Source organism: Muntiacus reevesi, chromosome 9, assembly GCF_963930625.1.
Source record: "Muntiacus reevesi chromosome 9, mMunRee1.1, whole genome shotgun sequence".
NCBI lineage: Eukaryota > Metazoa > Chordata > Mammalia > Artiodactyla > Cervidae > Muntiacus > Muntiacus reevesi.
Window position 1 is genome coordinate 43,986,354 of NC_089257.1, and position 10,625 is coordinate 43,996,978.

General features: G+C 41.1%; 1 pseudogene; it reads right to left on the bottom strand.

Moving 5' to 3' along the window:
* Positions 1 to 3,761: 3,761 nt before the first annotated feature.
* On the bottom strand, positions 3,762 to 4,702 carry LOC136174895 (olfactory receptor 56A1-like; annotated as a pseudogene).
* Between the last annotated feature and the right edge of the window lie 5,923 nt (positions 4,703 to 10,625).

A 10,625-nucleotide genomic window follows, 5' to 3' on the forward strand; every position in this document is an offset into this window, starting at 1 on the left:
ACCCTGTTCCCCTCTTGGCAGACTAAGAATTAAAGCCACCTTTCTATTTCCTCCAAATTCAGTCTCCATATTTTTTTATTTGGCTTCAGTGGGCAGAGACAGCCAAGATATAAGCCAGCAACATGAATATCTGATTCATGTGATTGATTTGATATTGTTCTTAAATGTCAATGAAATAAAGGAAACCAGACTGCATATTATTATATCATTTTATTTTTTAATCTTTCAACCCCCTCACAGGCTTCTGAGCAGGAAGTACAGTATTTTTGTCTCAAATCTACCCTAGCCCTTCCGCTGAGTGTTGGAGATCCCAGGAATTTTTCAGAGTTGCCAGTTTCCTTTTAAGAATAAAGAGAGGTTGAGAACCAAATTCACTCCAATATTGCTATTCCTACTTAAAGCCACAGGGCGGCACTGCTGACATGTCAACAACGAAGCATTTCTTTACTTCTTGCAGTAATGCTCTCCTGTTTAGACTCCCTGGCTGCACAGTCTTGATGTCCCACAGTCCGCCTTTGAGGTCATACCTTTCACGGTTAACACCCGCATGCTCAGAGTACACCCCGAAGCACACTACAGTGTCAAATGGCTATGAGCTCAGAGGCTCCCAAACTCCACTTTATGATCTGTGGAAATGTAGTTTTGCTCCCTCAACAATGTCTAGGTCTTTGTTTTGAGCATTGATCACCAGCATAGACTCTGTTTCCTCCAGGTAATTGAATTCCAGGGAACTTGTTGCTTTCTCTTGCCTCTGAATCTTGTTTTAAATCTGCTCTGTTCCTAGAGAGCAGGGTTCAGTGGCTTCAGATCTTTCTCAAAAGACTCTGTGTTCCTCATGTACGTGTGACTAACCTGAGTGGCCTTGACAGATCAATTTTCTCCCCCTCCCCTTGTTCTTAATACACCCCCCTTCTATTACAACTGGACCACAGTTAACAAAGTGACTCTTCACAGACCTTCTCAGTTAAACTGGAAAAAAAAAATCTATATCCCTCCCTTTTATTTATTTTTTTCTCCCAGTTTTATTGAGATATAATTGACATATAGCACTGTATAAGTTGAAGGCACACAGCAATGACTTGACTTACATATACATATACTTACATATACTTACATTAACATCCAACATCTCACATAGACAACCAAAAAAATGAAAAACAATTTTTCCTTGTGATGAGAACTTTTAGGATTTGTTTTCTAAGCAGCTTTCAAATACATCACAGAGCAGTATTAACTATAGTCATCATGTTGTACATTGCACCTCCAATACTTATTTATAACTGGAAGTTTGGACATTTATACCCCACCAATTTAAAACTCCTTTAGTTTATGCCACTTCATTCTATCCACTCAAGACAGCGCTCAAAGATTTCTACCTTTGCAATGCTATGATTACTTTATAGCTGAGTTGTGTCTGCCCTTCAAGAACAGGCTGTTTGAATTACCCTGTTCCTTCATCCTCTTTATCTACATGTAGATTCACCCCAAAGCCTGTCTTGATACCACTGTGTCTCATTCCTTGAACCACTTGCACTGGGCTTGACAATTCTGAGAAACTGTGGTCCTCTTAACCTTAATCATCTACAGAAGACTCATGAAAATTAAATATTATCATGCATAAAAACTGGAATATTACAAGTGTTCAAAATATTTGAGCTTTTAATTTCATTAGTATTACTATAATTATTATCAGTACATTGGACATTGCAATTATGTGTATCATATTAGGCAAGAGGTATTGAAGTTGGCCCTTCTGTCTTCTGAGGAACAGTTGGAGATGATGATGGAAAAAATTATTTGGGCAACCATGAGATGGAGAGAAGTCCTATTAAACAATTCCTTTCAAAAAATGAAAAATACTGAATCACATCTGTGGCTCTGGCTTGAGAAAATGAGAGCCAGGTATAGGGGTACTAAGAGCACTATCTTGCAGAGAAACGGATGTCATTTTTCCTTTCAAACTGTTATTGAGTGTGGCTTTGGAAGAATCTGCCCCTGGAGCCCATATCAGCATTGATATGCAGTTACTTTTATCCCCATAGGGTGGAGCAGTGGATCTCCATTCCTCTTAGCAGCTTAATACCAAATTCTTTCTAACTCTGAAAGCTGCCCCTACAGCATTACGTCACATCTCTTCACCTGTCTGCCCTGGAGGACTTGACTCTGTCTCCAGCCCACTGGGTGGCATCCTATACTGCAGGGACTGGATAACTGTCCTTCATGTGGTCCTAAGTTTTCAGACTCAAACATTTGAAGCTGTGCCAGTAATTAGCTTGTCACTCAGAGCTACACCCTCCCATCTAAACATCTTGTGATGCTGGGGCTTAGACCCTAGGACTCTCAGTCAGCTGGATACCTCTCAGTTTCTACCTACAGAGAACAACAGAGAAAGACTGGAAGGTGGAGGCGGTGGAGAGTGGGGTGGGATACTTGTTCCTTCCCCTTTCATTAGTATGACTCTTCATTCTCGCAGTGAAATAGGTTTTAGCTTCCAGGATTTGTTGGTTGGTTGCTTTGGATTTTGTTTGGGTTAGAGTTCAGAATTCCCAGAATCAAGTCAGCCTCTCTGAATTCCCTCAGAGATACCAGCAGCAAGATAGAGTCCTTGCTCAGAGGTCTCTGCCCCAGCTCTAAGGGCACCTCCTCGGAGCCCTTGTGACTCTAATACCGGTCAGAGGCAGCACCCCTCCTCAGAGCTGTGAAACTCAGGTCAACGAGCCCACCACCAACCTGCTGACTCCTAATGACCCAACACTTCCCAAGTATAAGATTCTTCCCTCAGGTACTATCTCTGTGTTGCTTTAGCATCCTCCCCCTCTTTTTTCCTTTTTTTGATTTTCATGTCTCCAATACTTATTTAATCAAGTCCTTACTTTAAATTCTCTAAAAGTAATCTGTGAGATTTATTTTCTCCTGAATGGATCCACTTTCATCCACAAACATGACACTTTGCTCTGTCTTTTCACCTTCAACTAGAGTTCTTGAGATGAATCAATAAATAAGACCTACCTTTCAGTTCACTGCATGTGCCGCTTAAACCCATGGGGACATGGCCAACTTACGGTCCTGATTCCCCAATTTCTTACTCCCTTGGTATCCACTCTCCTCCCACCTCAAACTGTTTCCTCATTCTCTAGACTCCCTGAGGACAGTGAGGCGGTTTAGGACATGGTAAGAGGTTAGCATTGGTTTATTATTATGAATGCTCTTTTCCTGTGGTCCTGCAGGTTTTTTGTCACAGGACTCTGTCTTCTCTGAGAACTCATCACTCTCAAAATAGGAGATACAGGCAGGAAATACCCATGGACATCCAGAAGAACAAAACACAGGCAAAGGAAAGTAGGGTGGGGCATTTCTGTAGAAAGACGCCAGGCTCTAGAGCCTGGACTTTAATCTCTGCTCTGTCATATATCTGCTATATATATATGTGTATATATACACATACATATATATATATATATATATGATCATATATATATATGATCTCCAGCAGTTTTTTCTCTTAAAATCATGTTTTTTTCTACTATGTAAAATGGAAGTAGTAGTGGCTGCCTGAATGTTGTAAAGATTAAATTGCTTCACTGTAACTGCCCAGGACCAAAGCAGTTGCCCAAGAAAAATGAGTTTCTTCCTCTTGCCTACGGTCTCCTGAACCAGGCAAGAACAAAGGAAGAAACAGGGTCAGGCTTTTCTCTAGATCGTGTCTGGGAAAAATCACTGAGAAGGAAGGGCAGATAGAATCCTAAATCTGTTTTACAAATTCATATCCCTCTCTGCAGCAGTTTCTGAATTCCTTGCTTTATCTCTTTAGTCCAAACCCCATATACAATAGGGTTCAAGGCAGGAGGTATGAGGTGATGAAGGTCATTGAGCAGGATCAGGATGTCCATGGGGACCCTCTTTCTGGTCACATTTGTCAACACCACAACCAGAAGGATGGTGCTGAAGAAGAGAATGAGGATGAAATGAGAGCCATATGTGCTCAGAGCTTTGACTGCAGCTCCCTCAGCCTTGAACTTGAACACAGTTCTTAGGATGAAGACATAGAAGATGAAAATGAGGATGAAATCTGAGCCTAGTAAGATCCAATCAGACACAAACTGGTAGATTGTGTTCAGGGTGAAATTGTCACAGGAAATCCTGGACACAGACAGGTTGGCACACGTGCAGTTCTCAATGACTTCCCCACAATAACGAAGCCTGGCAGCAAGAATGGGAATGGGTAGAGTGAGAAGGGCATTTTGTACAACAATGAAGGCACTAGCTTGGCCACAATGTGGTTAGTGAAGATGGGTGGGTACTTTAGTGGGTGGCAGATGGCCACATAGCAGTCATAAGCCATGACCAAGAATGCACAGGACTCCATGGGGAGGAAGCTGTTCACGATGAACATCTGGAGGAAGCAGGCTGAGAAGCTGATGGACCCGAGGTCAAACCAGAAGATGGCCAGGACCTTGGGGATGACAGTGAGGCAGAGCACCATGTCCAGCAGGGAGAGCAGGCTGAGCAGGTAGTACATGGGCTCATGCAGAGAGGCCTCCAGCCAGATGGTGATCAGGAGGGTGGCGTTGGCCCCCATGGCCAGGAGGAAGAGGAGACTGAGGGGCAGGGACAGCCAGTGCTGCCAGCTCTGGTAGTTAGGGAAGCAGATGAGGAGGAATTCAGAGACTGGGGGAGTAGAGTAGTTGCTGGGTGAGGTCATCCAGTCAATCCTGAGGTGAGAAGTCTTGTCTTGACTGTTTGCTTGGTCAGATACAAAAGGTAATTTTGTTTAATTGGTTTCAAAAGTATAGCTCTCACTCTGTAGGTCACTAATGATATGCAGAAGAAAGAAAATTCCAGGCAATATCCTAAAGATAGAGTGGTGGGACTTGACAATTAATGTTGCTGCTGCTGCTGCTAAGTCACTTCAGTCGTGTCCAACTCTGTGCGACCCCATAGATGGCAGCCCACCAGGCTCCTCTGTCCCTGGGATTCTCCAGGCAAGAATACTGGAGTGGGTTGCCATTTTCTTCTCCAGACAATCAATGCTACAGTCTATGAAAGAGAAAAAAAAATCAGTGTAAACACTAAGGTTTGAAAAGAGAATAACAATAGGTAGTAACCTCATGACATTAAAAATGTGCAACAAATTAAGTCCGTGTAGCACCAGTTTAAGAAAAGCAAAATGATAATAGTATAAAGGAGAAGTTGCTTTCTACATGAAAACTTTAAGGAGCATAGGATCAACTTGTCAGCTAAGCAAAAGTCTAATAATATGAGAATATGAAAGGTCATTAAATTTTATTGAAAGGGTGTCACTAGTGACCCGGACATGGTTAATTCATTGGACTGGTGGCAATAGAAACCAAAATGAAAGGAGCTGAAGATTCAGTGAGAAAGTGTAGCTAGAGAAAGCTGACTACCTAGCTAAAAGGCTCGTTTCAAGCTTGCAGGTAAAGGAAAAAGCAAGACAAGAATGAAACATATTGTAGCATGCCTATTTGGGAAAAGATCACAAATTCAGATGGAAAGTAAGATAATTGAAGTAGTTGTTTATTAAGAAAGAAACTTTTTTTTTTACTATTATCATTTCTTTGTAATTTTTTACACATAGATTTTGTACCTCTCTGTCTCCCTCTACCCTACTCGGAAATATCTGAGGACTGACAACATGCACTTTTCATTGATACACATCAACATTCTCTAACGCCCCATAGATTCTTAACAAAAGCCTATTGAAAAATGCTAGACCTTAGTGTTTTACACAGATGGAAAATTTCAAGGAAGGAGAGTGAAAGTGGAGTATTAGCCAGGGTCTCAGTGCTGAAGGAACTTGGAGGAGGGGAAAGGAGAAGCTCTGATCAATACTACAAATGGTGGCTATATTTAAAATGGATAACCAACAAGGACCTACCTAACAGCACAGGAACTTTGCTCTGTATTATATAGCAACCTAAATGGGGAAAGAATTTGAAAAAGGATGCATACATATGTATAATTTGAATTGGCTCAGTGTTAAAGAACCTGCCTGCAACACCAGAGACATGGGTTTGATCCCTGGGCCAGGAAGATCCCCTGGAAAAGGGAATGGCAACCCACTCCAGTTTTCTTGCCTGGAAAATCCCACGGACAGAGGGGCCTGGTAGGCTTCTGTCCATGAGGTCGTGAAAGAGTCAGACATGACTGAGCACAGCACACACACATAATTTGAATCACTTTGCCCAAAACTATCACATTGTTAATCAACTATACTCCAGCATAAGATAAAAAATAAATGAAAAATTTTTTAAGAAAAATGTTTTTAAAAAATACTACAAATGTTGGTCGCTGAGGGTTTGTATGGTGGACTTCAGGGGATGGACAGAGCATGCCACAAAAGGCGTGTTGGAATCTGGAGGCTTATTCATGCCACTGTCTGCAGGTGCTCCTCAACAGCCTGTCTCTTGGTGAGTGGTAAAACTCTAGGCTAGGTCTCTTACTTAATAAATCTTTTGCCCTTGCCCTAAAACAAATTCAGAATCACTCTATTTTTCCTGCTATGTTAGTACAAATTTTCTTGAATTTCCTTCAGCTTAAAATATTACCAATTTATCCATACAAAATCTCATCTCTCTGCACCCAGCTTTCCTGTTCTTCTTGGCCTTCATCCTCCTCATATTCTGTTTTCTCATCCCTGTTGAGTGCTCTTCTTAGCACTTTGTCCTTTTCTAGCGTTGTTTGACATAATATTTTTACCTGTTCATGCCCCTCCTCAAAGGCTACTTGCTGATCAATTCTCCTGTTTATCTGTTTCCATTCACCACTTGTTCATCATTTCCTTGTGAAAGGGTTATTGCCCAAAGCTCATCAAGTCCAAGGTACTTGCCTTCAGCCACCCAGTGTTATCACTTGGACTCTAAGCTTATTAAAGTCCAATTCAATTTATTCACCATTTAACACTGGCAGGAGGAGAGAAAATCTGGAATGGGAAAGAAGGAAAAGGAAGCAAATTTCTAGATGTTCTAATAAGTGTAAGTGCTGGTATATGGAGTAAAAACTAATTTAAGGACTCTAAAGCTGGATCGACAATATTCACTGGTATATATCAGGCATCTTGTATATACCAGACATTCTTCTGAGAATATCATATCTATTCATTTATTTCATAGAAGCACGATGTCAAAAACAAAACTGAGAATCTTTCTCAACTCTGTTTCAATTAGCCCTCTGGAGTATCTTATCCAATTCAGGGTAAAATGTATTAGGAAATTCCTTGTCAAACTGAGACAAAGTCATAGGAAGTTAAAACACAATAAAAAGCATTGACCCCTTTTGTGGGGTCAAGTAATTGTTACAAAATATAGATGTGTGAAGAGTAAAAAATTTGGCTTAAAGCTCAACATTCAGAAAACTAAGATCATGACATCTGGTCCCATCACTTCATGGCAAATAGATGGGGAAACAATGGAAACAGTGAGAGACTTTATTTTGGGGGGCTCCAAAATCACTGCAATGGTGATTGCAACCATGAAATTAAAAGACACTTACTCCTTGGAAGGAAAGTTATGACCAACCTAGATAGCATATTAAAAAGCAGAGACATTATTTTGCCAAAAAAGGTCCATCTAGTCAAGGCTATGGTTTTTCCTGTAGTCATGTATGGATGTGAGAGTTGGACTATAAAGAAAGTTGAGTGCCAAAGAATTGATGCTGTTGAACTATGGTGTTGTAGAAGATTCTTGAAAGTCCCTTGGACAGCAAGGAGATCCAACCAGTCAATCCTAAAGGAGATCAGTCCTGGGTGTTCAGTGGAAGGTCTGATGTTGAAGCTGAAGCTCCAATAATTTGGCCACCTGATGCGAAGAGCTGACCGATTTGAAAAGACCCGGATGCTGGGAAAGACTGAAGGCAGGAGGAGAAGGGGATGACAGAGGATGAGATGGTTGGATGGCATAACCAACTCAATGGACATGAGTTTGGGTGGGCTCCGGGAGTTGGTGTTTGACAGGGAGGCCTGGCGTTCTGCAGCTCATGGAGTTGCAAAGAGTCAGATACAACTGAGCAACTGAACTGAACTGAGCTGATAGATATGTGATCTGCAATGGACATCAGTGACAACTTCAAAATATTTGAATGGTTATCTTCAGCAAAAGGGCAAAACTAGAACCATCAGAGAAAAATCACAGAGAAACTGAGTTTGGTTAAATGTGAAAGAGAGAGTTCTGTCAGTCTAAAGAAAGTTATCTATCTGCCATTTAAACTACTCTATGGGGACAGAGTTTGGGGGAGACGTCTTCATCAGTTTTTTCCCTGAGTCCAGATGACCAGTGACATAATAATTCAGCATCTCTACACCTTTTATCTCACTGTAGGATTTATAGACCTCCTTTCTTTTCTGGTCAAGCCCAAGATGAAGGCCAATTCTCTACTTTCGCTAAGTCTCCTAACCAAGAAATGAAATGGGGTCCTCTTCTAGGAAGGCAGAGAGAAGAAAGAAAACTTACTGGCTGCTTATTGATTTGCTTAGTGTTTCTAGATGCTAATGCATCCAAAGTTACCATACCTCTCACCTTGTCATTGCCTTTTTCTTCCTATTTACTGGAATCTATTAGAAAAGGATCCTTGACTGTTTTGTCATTCTTCCTGTCTAGATTCAATAGAGCCCGTGCTATCTGCCCTTAGCCCTGGAACTTACAGAAGATGTAGAGGGATGAGTCTTTTATGATGTATCAGCTGTAGTAAAGCCATGTTGGGACTTTGCTAAATAAATCTTGAGGGTTTTATGAGCTCCTATTCCTCCCCTACCTTTTTACTTAGACCCAGATGGGAAAATGTAACTTGGGAAGCAGAGACTTGATGGGTAAAAAGCTGAGTCCTTTGGGAACTGTCATATGATGCTCCTGCAGGTAGGGAGTTAGGATGTGAAAAATGGACTGGTTTGAAACTAAGGACTGGTTTGAAACTAAGGTAAGAACTTGCCCTAAAAGCCAGGGATCTGGTGCATAAGCCCTGACACACAAACGTGGTTGAAGATGAAGGAAAAGAGACTACAGAGTTTTTATTACAGTAAGTCCAATGTTTTGAGTGCTTTCTGAGTGACCTAAGCTACTTAAGTTCTTTACATAATTTTTCTCATTGAATCATCTCTCTTAGATATGGATGAGCAACTCTTTGGAGTAGAAACTATTATCCCTACTGTGTGTAGGGGGTAGATATAGAGATGGAAACGTGCCCAAAAGTACACAGCTAGCCTACATTTATAGCTACATCCGTCTGACTTCAATGTCTATGTTCTAAATGACACTTTCCCACTGTCACCACTAATCTGATAAATGTGGCTCTAAGTATTGAAATCCTAAACAAAATCCTAGCACATCAAGTTCAGAAAACTGTTAAGATTTATTTAACTAATAAATATATTTGTCCTCTAAAAAATGCAAATCTGTATACTGTCACATGCTTATTTAATTTATATGCAGAATACATCATGAGAAATGCTAGGCTGGAAGAAGCACAAGCTGGAATCAAGATTGCCGGGATAAATACCAATAACCTCAGATATACAGATGACACTACCCTTATGGCCGAAAGTAAAGAGGAACTAAAGAGCCTCTTGATGAAAGTGAAAGAGGAGAGTGAAAAAGTTGGCTTAAAGCTCAACATTCGGAAAACTAAGATCAAGGCATCCGGTCCCATCACTTCATGGCAAATAGATGGGGAAACAGTGGAAACAGTGTCAGACTTTATTTTGGGGGGCTGCAAAATCACTGCAATGGTGATTGCAGCCCTGAAATTAAAAGACACTTACTCCTTGGAAGGAAAGTTATGACCAACCTAGACAGCATATTAAAAAGCAGAGACATTTCTTTGCCAACAAAGGTCCGTCTAGTCAAAGCTATGGTTTTTCCAGTGGTCATGTATGGATGTGAGTTGGACTGTGAAGAAAGCTGAGCGCTGAAGAATTGATGCTTTTGAACTGTTGTGTTGGAGAAGGCTCTTGAGAGTCCGTTGGACTGCAAGGAGATCCAACCAGTCCATCCTAAAGGAGATCAGTCCTAGGGGTTCATTGGAAGGTCTGATGTTGAAGCTGAAACTCCAATACTTTTGCCACCTGATACAAAGAGCTGACTCATTTGAAAAGACCCTGAGAAAGATTGAGGAAAAGATTGAGGGCAGGAGGAGAAGGGGACAACAGAGGATGAGATGGTTGGATGGCATCACCGACTCAATGGACGTGGGTTTGGGTGAACTATGGGATTTGTTGATGGACAAGGAGGCCTGGCGTGCTGCAATTCATGGGGTCGCAAAGAGTCGGACATGACTGAGCGACTGAACTCAACTGAAAGAATGCAGAGAAATAAAAGGAAATCTAACAATCTAATTTAAGACATCAAGGTTGTGAATTAAATAAAGGAATAAAATCATTCAAATCACAAACAAATTTGAATCACAGCTCTGATATTTACTGTGTGCATGACCCACACATTAAACAAATAGTACCTACATCCTGTGATCCACAAACTATATTAGATATTGTATATTGGATTGGCCAAACAGCTTGTTTGGGTTTTTTTGTAACAGTATATGGAAACCCCAATGAACTTTTGGCCAACCCAATACAGTGGTAAATAAGCAAATGTGGTCCTAGCCTTCACCAAGAGTAC